The sequence below is a fragment of the Podarcis tiliguerta genome, assembly GCF_965153285.1.
Source record: "Podarcis tiliguerta genome assembly, chromosome: 8".
In the NCBI taxonomy this organism is placed as follows: domain Eukaryota; kingdom Metazoa; phylum Chordata; class Lepidosauria; order Squamata; family Lacertidae; genus Podarcis; species Podarcis tiliguerta.
In genome coordinates, this window is record NC_139541.1 from 19,595,520 (window position 1) to 19,611,609 (window position 16,090).

At 40.9% G+C, this 16,090-nt stretch overlaps 1 long non-coding RNA gene across 1 annotated transcript; it reads left to right on the forward strand.

Annotated features, from left to right (window-relative positions):
- Position 1: 1 nt before the first annotated feature.
- On the forward strand, positions 2-15,088 carry LOC310683953. Its single transcript, XR_014514581.1, has 4 exons — positions 2-130; positions 2,680-2,757; positions 11,994-12,146; positions 14,974-15,088. It is a non-coding gene; the product is annotated as an uncharacterized lncRNA (long non-coding RNA).
- The last annotated feature ends 1,002 nt before the right edge of the window (positions 15,089-16,090 follow it).

A 16,090-nucleotide genomic window follows, 5' to 3' on the forward strand; every position in this document is an offset into this window, starting at 1 on the left:
AATTAGGGGCCGCCTCCTTCCGAAAAGGCGGGAAGGGATTTTCTGAGGGGAGAGCTCGCCTGCTCGCTCAGCAGCCCCAGCTGGTGGCCAACGGGCCGCCCTGCTCCCAATGCGACCGAGAAAATGGCGGGTTGTGTGTTTTTTTAAAAAAATTATTTATTAACCCCCCCCGCCCCTTTGAAAAAAAAATTATCGTCATCCTATGGAGGGCAAGCCCCCCCCCCAAGGAGCGCTCCCCACCCCCAAATTACTGGGTTCCTGTCATACTGTGTACTTTTTATTTCAGAGATGTGGGTCACATGTGGGTCACAATTCACCCACTTCGAAATATACTCTGCCCCTTTTGCCCCCCTCTTATTTCCTCCCCTCCCCCCACCTCCATTACTGCCTTGCTAAACTTGGGAGGAAAATCTTACCCTCAAACAGGTGCCTGGCAGGAGTGGATTTTAGTCGGCCAAAGCTGCTTAAACCTGATACAGCACGGCCCTGTTTACTCTGAAGTAAGCCCTTATTTTGCTCCTGAAGGAGAGTGTCGTTTAAAGGATAGGCTACAAGCCTGAAACCTGCCTTGGGGTTGTGTTCCGTGTTCAGACCTGCTCAGAGTAAGCACATTGGGTCGTCTCCAGTAAGTCCTTCTCAAGAGTAATCCTATTGAAACAGATGAACCGAAGTCGTAGAGTCAGAAGGGATCCTGAGGGTCATCTAGCCCAACCCCCTGCAATGGAGGAATCGCAACTAAAGCATCCATAACTGATGGCCGTCCAACCTCTGCTTAAAAACCTCCAAGGAAGGAGCGTCCACCACCTTCCAAGGGATTCCACTCCCTAGTGGAACAGCAGAAAGTTCTTCCTGATGTTTAGTCGGAAATTCCTTTCTCGTAACTTCAATTAACTCAGAGCTGCTCTGAGTAGGACTAGAATGGGATACAAGCCATTGAAAATAATGGTCATGACTCACTTGGGTCCACTGACTTTACTGGGTCTGCTCTTCAAAGGGCTTAGGTACAGTTCATTTACTTTAGCAAGCGTTTGGGTGGGAATGTCTCAAGAAAGGGATTTTCTGCACAGATGGAGGAAAAGGCTGCCTGAGAAAATTTAAGAACTTTAAACATTCTTACAGATCTGAGTCTCTGGGCAGACTATATTTTAAAGGGGTTTCCATCTTTTTTCATGTTTCAGTTAATATCTGAAGTGGTGAATCAATGAGATCAGCTTGACTAATGTTTTCATACAGCTAGACAAACCTTTAAATTTGATTTGCAGATTTTGCATTGAGTTTGAGAAACAGTTTATAGAAAAAAAAAGGAAAAAAAAGAAACAGTTTATAGATTGCTCTTCATGAATGTCACCCTAACCAAGTCTACACATGGCATGAACATTAAGAAAGCATAAAAGGAAAAGTCCAACAGCAGGAAATAATTGCTTCATTGCCTCAAAACTGCAGCTGTAAAAACAAAAATGAAAAGTGTTTTCCTCCTAGTTCGTACCTTTTTTTACAGCACTGTCTGCAAGCTGGAATGTAGTTATTTACCACTTGGTGGCACCAAATTATTAAAAATACTTCTTGAGAGTACAGTATTCTATTAACATTTTAGTAAATGGATTTAATTTTGGGGAACTAATATTTATTTCACATTTATGTGTAAGTGGAAAAAACTGACCCTAAGCCTCCACTGTCTTGTGGTATACTCATTTGTGAAAAAGGCTTTGGGATTAAATCCCAAGGAAAAAATCTGTACCCGCTGCCTTGTGGGACATATTTTGGGAGAAATAAAGGCTAAGGAGTAAACCCTACACAAATCCAGAGTGCAGTCCCTAAGACAGTTGGATGGCGCCTTGTATGCCCTCCTTCTGGCAACTCCTGCAGCCAAGCTGGTTCCAAACGTATTGCTTTCCTTTCCTTTGGACCACATTAACGAAGTCATCCTGGCAGCCCAGAACCTTCATACACCCTACCCAGGCTTGCGCCCCAGAGAGGTCACTTTGGTGCTGCTAATGCAGCAAAAACAACGTGAGAGGTAGTAGTTACAAATTACTCATCTCTGCAGCCACAGTAGGTGCTGTGATTTTCCAGTGGTTTGGCTTCACTCCCAGAGGCGCACTCCATTGTCTCTTGAGACAGACAGACATCAACAATAAGTGTATAGTCACATGCATGTATAGCACACATGGGGTTACCTGCACTGCATGTATTTGTTTTGTAGTATTTTATGCATTACCCAAAAAGAGAACAAATATATGCTTAAAATTTGCACGTGCTAATTTATAGGTATAGATGCAATATTAGAAATAATTACTACAGTACAATTTGAATGGAAATACAATACCTAGAACATAATACAACCTGTGAGACTACTAAAGTATGCTGACTGTTGATGGGCAACCTCAGTGCCCCTTCTTTCCCTTTGGGATCTTTCATATCTTTAAACTCGACTTGGACATGACACCCTTCAAAGAGTACATGGCTACCCTAATTTTGTGACAGTTTTACAAGGGGAAGAGCAATTGCCCCCTTCTGTTTCTGCCTATACGTTGAACAGTTCTCAGATGCAGTGTAGCAGAAATCATATTGGAAAAATCATTTTGTAAAGATTGTGAAACCGGAACATGAATGCTTGGTTCATTCCTACTGTGTGAGTCTCCATTTGTAAACAATTGTTTCTCCTCTGTTTCAAGGTAGAAAAAGAGCAACAAAACTTCAAGTCTACGCATGACATGAAGTAAAGAAAGGATAAAAGTCCTAACACCAGGAAATGAGGTAGCAATTTTTTTGTAGAAGAAAATGTTAAGCTTATTGCAGTAGACATGTCCAAATGTGTTGCTTAATTTGTTACAGTCCACAAACACATTAAGTCCTTTAAATAGATATTCCAACATGTTTCTACATCTTAGCTCTTTTTGTCTCTTATCAGCTCTCAATAAGTTGTTGGGAATTAACAGTTCTGGATATAATTTTTCAGAAGGTCATGAACTTGGTTGTCATATCAGAAGCTCAGAAAAGTAAAATGGGCCCGGAAAGAGTGTGTCTTCTCCGCTACACTTGTGAAACTCTATAGTTAATTTTGTTTTTAAAATTCTTACATATCATTTCAATTTAAATTGCAATTCTAAAATCTTAGACTTTTAATGGCATTCTTATTTTGGCTATAGCTAGCTTGCAAAACTCATATGCCTATGGTGGAGAGTTCATTTTTAAAGCAAGGATTAGATCATTTGAACCCAGTTCACCACTGTGGGCTTTGGCACAGATGAATCTCAGCTCACCCCACCCACATCTTTTTATTTATTTTAAAAATGTTGTGTGGAACTACCTCCTGGCTGAGATCACTCAGGCCCCCCTTCCTTTTAAACTTCAGGTACTTGACAAATATATTTCTATTTCAGCAGGCATTTTAAGTAAGTTGTAGTTTGCATAATTTGAGGTATTGCTTTCCACACCTATGTCACAAGGCTATTTACAAAATGCAAAAAACAACAATAACCTACCAGTTACATATCAGCAAATAAATTTAAAAACAATACTAAATAAACACCTGTTGCACAGACCTGTTCTTTCAGCTGGGAAAACTTGAGTGAATAAAAACATTTTCAGTTGTTTCTGGATAAATGCAGATAGTGGGTGACTATAGAGCTTACATTTTGACCTGTGGTTTTTCTTTGCTTTAAGTACTGTATTATTTTGAGTGATCAGTTGTTTTATTGATTATATAAACCACTTTGTGACCAAGTATGGTGAAATACAGTGGTGCCCCGCAAGACGAATGCCTCGCAAGACGGAAAACCCGCTAGACGAAAGGGTTTTCCGTTTTTCAATGCGCTTCGCAGGACGAATTTCTCTATGGGCTTGCTTCGCAAGACGAAAATGTCTTGCGATTCTTGAGATTTTTTTTCCGCTCCCCACCCCCTTTTTCTAAGGCGCTAAGCTGCTAATAGCCTTTTAGCAGCTAATCCCTTAAGCCGCTAATAGCCGCTAATAGCCGCTAATCCGCTAATAGGGTTGCTTCGCAAGACGAAAAAACCGCTAGATGAAGAGACTCGCGGAACAAATTAATTTCGTCTTGCGAGGCACCACTGTATAAATAATGTAAATAAATAATAATAAAAATCAGATTGAAACAATTGACATTCCGTTTATCACATATTTAACACTCTATTGCCAAGCAAATGTGTAAATACTGAGTGGAATTCCTTGCTATTAACAGCATCTCTCTCTGTCTTTCTCAATATCCCTTCTTAAAGAAATAAGCAACATAACTCAAATGTAATGCAAGGATATGTCATGTTTTGTGTGATAGGGTTGTAGCCAACTAAGTCATACTCAGAGTAGACCCATTAAAATTAATGTGCTTAAGTTATACGTGCCCATTTATTTTAACGGGTCTACACTTAGAAGGATTAACATTGGCTAAATGCCATAGTCCCAAGCCATGGAAAGCACGTTACCTGAAAGCCAACAATTCTAGAGACTAAAAAAAAATTGTATAATAATTGCTGATACCACTGCTTACTACCTCTGATGTCTGCAGTTCCTGGCTTTAATCTTTTAAAAATACGATTAGTCTGTAGTTATAACTTATGCACCCTTGTAAGTATGTAACAAAGATGCTAGCTTGAGGGAAGAGAGCTAGAAAGGGAGCAGTTGTTGGAACAAATTCTAGTTCTCTTTAGACATTCATATAGACAATAAATCCAATGATATAAATCAAGCACCAAACATACTATATCAGGGGTGTCAAACTCAAATTCATCGGGGGCCGCATCAGCAGTTTGGTCACCCTCAAAGGGCCAGTTGTATCTGTAGGACTATGTGTCCGCCGCCGCTCCTCGGCTTCCTCCGGCTAAGCTTCCCCTGGTGCACGGGTTTTGCTTTCGTGCTCTCTTTATTTATTTTTTTGCAGCAGCGACCCGTCGCGCGTGGGTTTCTTGGAGGGGGGCGCGCACAGAGCGACCCGCGCGGCTTTCCGAGCCAACCCTCCTCCAGCCCACCTTAACAAGGGCCTAGGCTTGCTAACTTTGCGGCTAGACCTCGGTGTTTGTACACACAGCAGAAAATGTGCAGCACTTTAAAGGTGCAGCGACCCTCCCGCATCCAGCCTGCCTTTCTGGGAGGAGAGGAGGAGGAGGAGGCGGCGGCGGGGGCGGGGGCGGGCGAGTCACCCATGCAGGAGGGAAGAGCGAGCAATGGCCCGGGATCAGGCCTCTCCGATCAGGGCCAAAGGTGAACTGAGGGAGGGAGAGAGAGAAGGATCCCTAGCCTCGTGTGCAGCGGCGGTTCTTACGCGCGCGGACCCCGTGATGGCGCAGCCGGTGTCGTGTGCTTTGCTCCGTCCAAGCGGGCAAAGCGAGGGCGGAGAGCCGGGAAGCAGTCCACATTTCCCAGAAGCAAGCGCCGCAATGGGTACTGCGAGCCAGACAGGCCTTGACAGCGGAGGGCGGTCTCGATTCGGGGCTCGGCGAGGAGAGGGAGAAATCCGAAAGGGCACCGCGCGGCTGAGTTGGGTTGCAAATCAAGTGCGTGAAAGAGTTGCCTTTTGCAGAGCTGGACAGGCTTGGAAGGAGCGTTCCTGCCTTTGTCATTGATAAAAGGGCTTGCGGGGGAAGGGGGGCGGCCCTTACGGACACCAGGAATTGCTGGCTACACGGGCCACATGACGAGGTCTGGCGGGCCGGATTTGGCCCGCGGGCCTTGTGTTTGACACCCGTGTACTATATGCATACTTCATTGGTAGACGAGGAGGGAGGGCCAGAAAAGGCAGCATGTGAAACACAGGTGTCAGCATTTGCTGAGGAAGAACTGGTACATTATCAACTAATCCACCTTCTGCTATTTGTGATTTCCTCCCCAACAGCTGTGGCATTAAATAAGAGCTCACTGCATTTGGGAAGAATTAGAGAACTTAATGGGGATAGGGGTACCACTGCTGAAACATTGGGGAAAGACAGGGGAAGTGGGGATTTTGGAGGAAATGTTAGACACTTGGGGTGGGAGTTGGGGGAAGAGTTCATTATTCAGCTGTGCTTCTAGATTTATCAGTGGGAATTGCTATGGTTCTTTGTTCTTGTCTTTCCACTAAGGCTGATATGGCACTATACATGCACCGTAGGCTCTTGTATGGTCTACTGAGAGAGTCCTAGGGAGTTTATTTTAATTGCAGAACAGAGTTGGTGTCGACTTCTGCCAGCTGCTAACAGGAGTCCTCCAAGATAGGCTAGATAACATGCACAGATTCTTGTGCTAACTGCTTTATAGAGAGATTCATTCTTTGAGTCAGAAAGAGGTGATTATATACATCCTAATTATATGCATCTTTACTCAGAAGCAAGTGTACATAGTACTGCAGCCATAGTGATAGATCTCAGTTTATTTAACCTGTTCCATTGTTCTTATGCAAGAAAATGTTGACTTTTTAAAGACTAGGGCGTGCAACCTGTAGGCCAATATTATTCATAGTTTTTCAAAATAAAGAACCGCTGAGTGAAATAGGATTTACTTCAAAGTAAGTGTGCACAGGATTGCAGATTGAAGTTTAGGTCAGCGAAGTTACTGTTTTGCACAGGGCTATATTACCATATTTCAAATCTGCATGTACTCCTGACTTTGTTACTGGAGAGGACACCTGGTTAGGCACAATAAGGTGGAATAAGGTGCTGGTAGGATAGCAGTTCTTTGAATTTAAAATGGATGCCTTTGCTGTTGATGTATACCCTTAATGGCCAATGAGTTTCAGGTACAGCCGTAATGGGGGAACATGTGACCCTTGTATGTCATGGAACATTATCTCCCATTAGCCCAAGTCAGCATGGCTAATAGTCAAGGCTAATGGGAGTTGTAGTCTATCAAAATTTGGAGGGCTACATGTTCACTATTCTTGAAGAGTATCCTAATGAGGAGTGACCTTAACTATTACCGACTTTGAAGACAAACTCATCTGTATACCAGTGTCTTTTCTATGTATGTTTCAGGGAACTTTGTGGGTTTTTTTAATACTTATGAAGAGTGGGGCCACAGTTAGGGTGATGGTAAAGGCATAAAGTGTCCCATCCCTCATGCTGTGATCTGGAATGGGGTGAGGGGCACACTGCAATTTGTGTAAAAAAACAAAACAAAAAAACCTGCACATTAATATCCACAGATACTTAGCTAATGTATCATCCATCTAATCTGGCTCTCAAGCGCCTGTGTTCTCCTTCTCCTATGTAGCCAGGAAGAAGAATTCAGTGGAATTTCATTTTTCTTGTACAGAATCTTGGCTCCTTGTTGTGTAGGAACCAGAGGTCAGTTTCAAACTCTGGTCAGTTTCAAAATAGCTTAAGAAGAAGCCATGATTCTATGGAAGTGAAACTAAATGCTGTCAGTGTCCTCCTCTAAGCAGTGCAGGAGAGGGGAAGGGGCAATGTGCCAGCTGAACTCTTGCTGGGGCTCATTCCAGTTCAGACATGTATCACCAAACCATAGTTTAGTGATACATGCTACATAGGCTATTACTACATAGGCTTACTCCTTGGCAAATGTGTATAGAACTGCAGCCTTAAAAATTGGTTTTAGCTAGCTGAGAAGCTTTCGCTTTCTAAGCTTCTGCATGGAAAATTTGAGTGGAATGCTGACATGGACAGATTGTGAAATGTTGCATGGGCTTTGCCACACTAATTCCACACTTCTTTATAGCAAAGTTTTTTTTTTTAAAAAAAATCCAAGTATCCCATAACTTATAAGGGATATTTCTTTACCACCTGCTGCTATGAGCAACTCGTGGAATGATTTGTTTCACATGAAACCATGGTGTTCCAGTGGATCACCCATGCAGTTTTCGATGCAATTTGCTTGCACGGAATTAAGACTTTCACTTCTGAGTAAAAAGGGTTAGTATTTGGTTGTTGATCATAGAAATACCGAAAGAATCAAGCTACTGTTCCTCAGCTGTATATAAGCCAGTTGTGCAGATGGTGCAGCCTAAGTGCATGTTTTCACATGCCTTCTGCTGACTTTAACATTGAATTCAGTTCTCATGAGTGCTTCTGAAGGGCATAAATTTACCCCCTTGCATATTTGCTGTCTCACTTTCAGCACACTGTTTTTACTTTTCAAAGCATAGAATGACATAGTCTGTAATGCTCTCTTCCCCCACTTGCTGATGCCTCCTGACTATCAAACTTTATCGATGGATGACAGCAAACAAAACACAGTCTGGGAGACGTGCCTTGGCACTGGGATGATGTTCCTAAATACAAGCACCCACTTAACCACATGCAGCCTTTTACCTTCCACCTGTTAGAATAGTAGCCTAATGTATTTCACATATGTTAGTGATAAATACCACCCTCATAAATCATCTGATGGTGTCTTTCTCATGGACTGGAGATAGTCAGCAATTCAGACTTGCCAGCTTTGGATTGAGAAACTCTGGTCACTTGAGATTGTGTGTCTTTATCTCTGGCATTTTTTTTCACATGGTAGTAGTATTTGATCCATCCCATGCTGATAGGAATTTTATCAGTGCTGCATGTACCCTGCACAATGCTATATATTTTCATGCAATTCTGAAGAAAGCTAACCAAAATTTGCCAACAAGAGAAGTATTATTTGAAAAGGATATACAGAACAAGCAACTTTGTATGATGCTTACTTACTCTGTTGTAATTTAGTCTGCTTCTGATAATTAAACCCTAAAGATCAATAATAGAATCATAAAGTTGGTCATCTAGTTCAATCCCTTGCCAAGGCAGGAAATCCACTGTTACAGTATCCCTGATAGAATCATAGGTTCACAGAATCGTAGAGTTGGAAGGGACCCCAGGGTCATCTAGTCCAACCCCCCCTGTATTGCAGGAATCTCAACGAAAACATCCATGACAATGGCCATGCAACCTCTGTTTAAAAACCTCCATGGAAGGAGAGTCCACAACCTCCTGAGGGAGTCCATTCCACTGTCAAACAGCTCTTACTGTCAGTAAGTTCTTTCTGGTTTTTAGTCAAGATCTCCTTTCTTTTAACTTAAAACCATTGGTTTGAGTCCTACCCTCCAGAGCAGGAGAAAAGAAGCTTGCTCCATCTTTCATGTGACAGCCCTTTAGATATTTGGAGATGGCTAGCATATATCCTCTCAGTCCCCTCTTTTCCAGGCTAAACATACCCAATTCCCTCAACTGTTCCTCATAAGGCTTGGTTTCCAAACCCTTGATCATCTTGGTCGTCCTCCTCTGTACATGTTCCAGCTTGTCAGTATCCTTCACAAATTGCAGTGCACTCTTACACTATAGTGCAACAAAATTGGGACAAAAATAAACTGGAACATTTGTGGTTTGGAAAGTTACAGGATTTAAGCAAGAAGGTCCAGGACATACATTGAATGGAAGTGAAGCAGTATGTCAGTCCCAAAAATTTTGCAGGTTCCAACAGTTGAAGGCAGGATCACATATAGCCACACCAACTCTGCCATGAGCACAATCGTGAATTCATAACAAAAAGGGTATCTGGAGAGGCCCCACAGACAGTCTGTTCCACCATCAAGCAGCTTAGATTGCCAAGAATTTCTTAAGTTTACAGTATTCCAAATCATTTTCTTGTAATTTTAAACCCATTGGTTTGTGTCCTGTCTCTGGAGCAACAGAAAACAAATTTGCTCCATCATCTGACACCCCTTCAAATGTTTGAAAATGCCTATTGTATCGTCTCTTAACCAACTCTTCTGCAGACTAACAGACGCAACTCTTTAAACCTTTCCTGAGCATGGTCTCCAGGCTCCTTCAGATTGCAGTCTTCATCTGCTAATCTCAGCCAGTTATATGCAATCCTGTTTTCTGCCTTATGTCTCTGTTTTTTCCTCTTCCCTCTCACTTTTTCCTTGTCTCTCTCCAGCCGTTCCTGTTCTTTCTACTTAACCATCTTTCCCCTTTTAAAAAAAATCCTGTTAAAGAAGAAGGATGGTTATGCCTCTCTGGTGTGACCCACTTAAATTTGGCTTGCAACCAAGTTTGAGGTCCTGACCCATCAGTTGAAGATCAGTGCTCTAGAGTAACTAGACCTCAGAGATTAAAAAGGCATTAAAAAAATGAATGAACAGTTCCAGCAGTTTAGAAGAAAACAGACAAAGGAAATAGGGAGGAGGGGAAATTTTTGGTTTATTTTTAGAATCTGTGGGCGTCTATTATTGTCAACAATGTCTGTATTTATCGCTGCAGAATGTTTTATCAAAGTGTGTGATTAGATCCATATAAATTATTAGATATCTACCCAAATGCTACGTGCAAAACCTCAAAAACACCAACACTTCCCCCCACCCGCACTCTCCTTACACAAAGGCGTGCAACCCAACCCTAGTGTTAGTTCTGGGTTTGAAATTTTCCTTTGCCAGGAACTAACTCACTAGGTGGCTGTAGGCCAGTCACTGTCTCTCAGTGCTTTAGTTCTCTCAGGTGAGGATAGTAACTAAACTGTAACCCTTTGCATGAACAGTGAGAGCATTTAAGGAGCTTCCCCAGGCCTGGACTTGGCTTTGCTGCTGGGTTCCCATATGGTAGCTGTGCTGAGGAGTGATTTTGCTCAGCAGTGGATGGTGTGCCAGCTGCCCAGGTTTGGGAGGAAGATGGGCCTAGTATTTGATCAGACATGTCTTCATTATACAGACACTAGACTACTATAGTATGCTTTACATGAGGTTGCTTCTGCAAACCATCTGGAAGCTACAGCTAGTATATAATGCAGCATCTCACTCATGCCAGCTTTCTGGAGAATGGGGCTTCTCTTTTATATCAGTTGCACTTCCTGATGGTCAATTTCTGAGCATGGTTCAAAGTGCTGGTTATCACTTTAATAATCCTAAGGTTGGGAGCAAGAAGCTTAAAGCAGAAGGGGGCAGTCTTCAGACTTTTGGCCTCTACTTAGTTCCTTACTTTATTGTGATTTGTCTTCTTAATAACACTGGTTACGGGTTTTTTGTGTTCATTGCTAAGATAATTATTCTAAGCATGTTTTGTTTTGTCCCCCCCCCCTTCTAAGCATTTTGAAAATGTAAAAGGTGTTATGCATAAGTACTTATTTTATTATGGCCCATAGGATATTAGAAGACTTGAGGTTTTAGCCAACCAGCACAAATACTAACTGACTCTTGATTACAATATAATCAAAACAAGTTAATCTCTGAGGTCCACCAACTAGAACCAGGTGCAAAGTGGTGGCTGAGGAGGTGATGGAGCCAGTTGTCTACTGGACCCCATGTGGTATAAACAGGGAAAACTTGCAGATATAACTGAGTGGCTCCAGGCTATGGATTTTCTAATTTAGAAGTAAAAAATAAGCTTTTTTCATTTTTGCCATTTCTGAACAATTAGAAATCAGTTCTTTCTAATCTATTGCAGATAATATTAGATCTACTTGTAGAACTCAATCTACCACCTGTCTGTCCACCTCTTCTCTTCTCATTTCCATGCAAGATCATGCAAGAGGGCTTTCTCAGTTGTGGCATCTAATTTTTGAAACTCCACACCCCAGAGGATCCACTTAGCATACTCCTTGATTAAATTTTACCACCACCTGAAAACATCCTTATTCCAGCCTTTGACCTGACATTTTGATGTTTCTCTTTTTCCCCTGTTTCTCTTGTTAATTTGCTATCTGTTTCCTTGGGTTTTGTTTCTAATAACACTGATTTGTGTTTTTAATAGCCCTGATTACAGGATTACCAAGATAATTATTTGAAGCATTTTGAAAATGCAAAAGGTGCTATGCATAAGAACTTGTTTTATTATGGCCCATAGGAAATTAGAAGGCTTGTGACATTTTAGCCAACCAGAATGAATAGTAACTGTGTTCCCCTGTACAACAGAATCAAAATAAGTTAATTGTTAACTATAAACATTGAATAATTTGCAGGCACTTAAAATCACCAAATAGCCTTAAACCAGGCAATTACATGCATATGTCCCTATAAATTTATCTTGGTCTCTGTGCTGCAAATGTGAAGTATTCCTGTATTTTATTTGTTTACTACTTTTCAGACAATTATCCTCACCCAAAGCTGCTCACATGAATAGAAAAGAGGAAAGCAGGATATGCTACCAGGCTTACAAAGTAAAGACAAGACACAGAAGCGAAGGGGAAGTCAGTTATTCAAGGCCATAACAAAGTGCTGAACATGATACCCAGCTCAGGTAAGGTTGATCTTCGTGTGCTGGGGTTCTTGCTTGATTAACAGTTGGCGGTTTTTGTTCCTTTGGTCATTAAATGGGATCTGAGTGTCCTTTCCCGCTTGTTTCTTCAGTCCCAAGCAAACTGGCCACTAGAACAGTGTTATTTCTGCCAGGGCATTGGGTAAGCAAGCTGTTATGTCCGTCCAAGATGTCAGGAAACGGTGCAGTTCAGAGTGTGGTTTTAACAGGCTTGATGGGGGGGGGGGGAGCAGGTCCTGCTCTTAATGTGGTATGTGTATTATTTTACCTACTGCAACATGTGGTAAGCCAGCTCTGCTGTGTATGAGGTTCCTTTGCTCCAGCCCCAAGGTGCCCTAATGGCACCACTTATGGCACTGTAATTTGGTTGTGACTTAGGTGAACAAAAACCCTCCTTTGCAGAATAACTGTTAAGATCTGACAGGCAGCATCTGCAATAATGGTCTTACTCAGGCATAGGCAAACTTGGCCCTCCAGATGTTTTGAGAATACAACTCCCATCATCCCTAGCTAACAGGTCCAGTGGTCAGGGATGATGGGAGCTGTAGTCCCAAAACATCTGGAGGGCCAAGTTTGTCTATTCCTGGTCTTACTTAATCATAAAATAGCAAGGTGTGCATATTAAGTTTGTTAAGTATGGCATAGCTCCCTCATGGGAAAGATACCAATGCAAAGTAAGGCTCTAAAAAACATGAGAGCCAGAGATTATTTTGAGGAAATGTGATACAGGTTTATTTAGTACATCAGAAGAGACAGTATAACAATGAGAACACCAGCAACTCATGGCTCTCTCTGAAACAACTTGTTCGGATCAGAATAGATAAGAATGCTCAACAGTCACAGCTATCCAAAATCCAGCACATTACCTTCACTTTTACGGAAACAGACATGTACACATGGAATATATTAGGGAAAGGGGGAAGATGGAAATTTGTTATGAAAGTACAAGTATATAAACAATACAATATTTTTAAATTCAAAAATAAATATTATTTAAAAAAAATGTTTGTCAGCTAAGGCAAATTTTGCTTTATGAAAACATCTTCCAATCTTATTTTAAATTTGGCAGTGGCAACCTCAGAACTGTGTATCTGTGTGTAGATATGACACACACAACATATACCGGTATATACACGTGTGTGAATGTGTTTACACACACTCACACACAGAAGGGGGAAAATATTAAAGCAATGAATTTTTGGGAGCCAAGTACCTCCTTTTATGGAATCATTTAAAGATTGCTCCTTGAGGCAAAGTTTAGGTAATCTCTGGTCCCTCGTGGCTTAGATTTTGAGCTCAAAATAGAACATATACAAATAAGCTCTCATAACAACTGGCAACATATCTGTTTCATTATGTAGGAGAAGAACAGAAGGCGATCCCTTTGGGGTCATCACAATAAGTATATAAAGTAAATACCACACAGAGAGGAAATGTTTGAAAAAGTTATAGCTAAGAGGCTGGGGCTGCTTACACACCTTTACATTTAAAGCACATCCCCCTGCACCATGTCTTCTCTAAAATAATGCTTGGGACAGTAGTTTACCCTTCACAGAGCTATAATTCCCATCACCTTAACAAACCACAGCTCTTAATATACTTTGGTAGGGGAAACTTATTTTAAATGTGCTTTAAGTGTATGGTGTGTATGCAACCAGTGTAGCCGACACAAGCCTGTACTTCAAATAAATATTAATCAGAAGCCTGTGGAGAAACATATATTATAGAAATATGAAACACAACACTGAAAAGAAAATAGGTGAGTCATTTACTTTGCCAAAAGAGCTGTTTCCCCTTTAGCTGCAAACTGAGGGCATGGCTTTACTTTTGTTACTATTCTTCTTCTTCTTCTTTTTAGGCTTTTAAATACTGAATGGTTAAAGGTTTGTGTTTGTCATTTGGTTGATATTGATTAGTCAAACGGCAACCCTAGAAGATACTGAATTCATAGCTCTTAATAAACCACCTAGAAACTGCAGAACAACAAATACAATAAATAAATAAATAATGACAGTCTTCCAAATGATTCCTCAAAATGAAGTAATGTCAGTGTTACTGCTGTTGGGTCAACGGAGAAGTAGATTTCTGAGAGACAGTAAAATGCTTGGTATATATGACCTGCTTTGGGAATGACTTGGAATCTGATCTAATCCTTGTGGGGGTAGGGAGTGCAATCCTGGGCTGGTGCTGTAAATTTATTTTAAGTGGATGTCCTTTGCTCCACATTCTCACAAACAACTGGGGAATATATTATAGTTGTTGCTGAAAGCCAGGGTGAGCACATGAGAGAGCAAATAATACTCTTGTTTGTTATGTTTATAGTACACTTTGTTATAGTGTACTATATTTGTTAAAATTAAATATTTGTTAAAATTAAAACATGAGCAAAAAAAGAAAATTATAGGTAGAAATGTTTCAACAAAGAATGGTTTTTTGAGAAAGACCATTAATATTCTTAGAAAGTGGGTGGTATGGTGGTATTTCTGCATTAGTTTCTTTAAAAATAAATATCAAAAATTAGGTAAGTGTGAGAACAGGAAACATCAAACCCACTTTTTTGTATGAATCTGTGACAAGGAAACTGCTGGGCGAATTGACATGCTCTCTTGCACATCTGCTTTCTCCTAATTCGATTCTAAATTCATATGATGCATCACCATGTTTTGGATTTTATACTAAACCACTTTCTGCTCATTTAAGCACAATTTCAAAAGCAACAGCAACTCCCCTGTATCCTGGCAAAGCAAACGCAAAAGTGATACTCAGATTGTTTTTAATTTTTTTAAATTATTTTTAAATTTATTTTTAGATTTTTGCAATTATAGTGGGAAAAGAGAGAGAAACAACATCAGCTGACAACATACTCTGATTGTGAGTTTTGAGGAGATTTTGAGCATCACATGAGAAGGCAAAAGAAGAGGTAACTGGGCTTACTAATTAACCAACATTTTGAAGTGATAAAGTTATTATAAGGGAATGCTGCACTTTGAATTACATATAGTGAATACTCTTATTGCAGGGCAAGAGCTGGTTTTTTATTATGTGTTCAATGCAGTTATGCCAGCTTTCCCTGTACAAAAGGTGTACAAGCAATATATTCAGTATGCAAAACAAATGAGATTCCTTTGTAGTGTCTTCGCCATACCAAAAAATATTATGAGTATTTAATCTCATTCTTTTGTTTTGGATATTAATTGCCTAATTTGAGTTGAAAATGTGCTTTTGCCTAGTCAGAGTGGCTAGTTACTCTAATGGATACTTTTGCATTTGAGTTTCTGTGTGTTTCACTAGGTCCTGTATATTTGACATCTATGTACAGTAAGTGGCTTTGGCTTGCTTTGTTACACATTGACTTTCTGTATACATTCTTTTCTGCAATCTGGTTGCTTCTAGACAGCCTGTTTGCTGAGCAATCATCCTGATTTGTCTGCTCAAAGTTTGCAAGCGATGCAAACTATTTATTAAACATCAAGCAGTCTTTATCCTACACTTTCACATGCATTTTCCACTACCTCTATGGGAAAAAAAAAAAAAAGATTGACTGGCAGTTTTGGGGAAGCAGAGTTGTTCCATAAGTGCTCCAAAATGGAGGAACATAGGAAGCTGCCATATACAGAGTCAGACTATTGGTCCATCTAGCTCAGTACGGGCTATACTGACTAGTTTCAGACACATTCACAGAGTTACCTGAGGATGCTGAGGACTGAACCAGAGAACTTCTGCATGCAAAGCAGATACTCTACCACTGAGGCTCAATTCTTTTCCCTAAATTAGCTACATTTTTATGCAACCTGAATTTGCTGGTGTGCGATTGATTTCCACCTGAAAACAATGACAGTCTGGAACTGCCTTCTCTTTGACTGGGTGGGTGGGGGCACACAAGATTAGTTGGTCCTCAAAGCACAGCAAACATTGCCCCCTTTTGA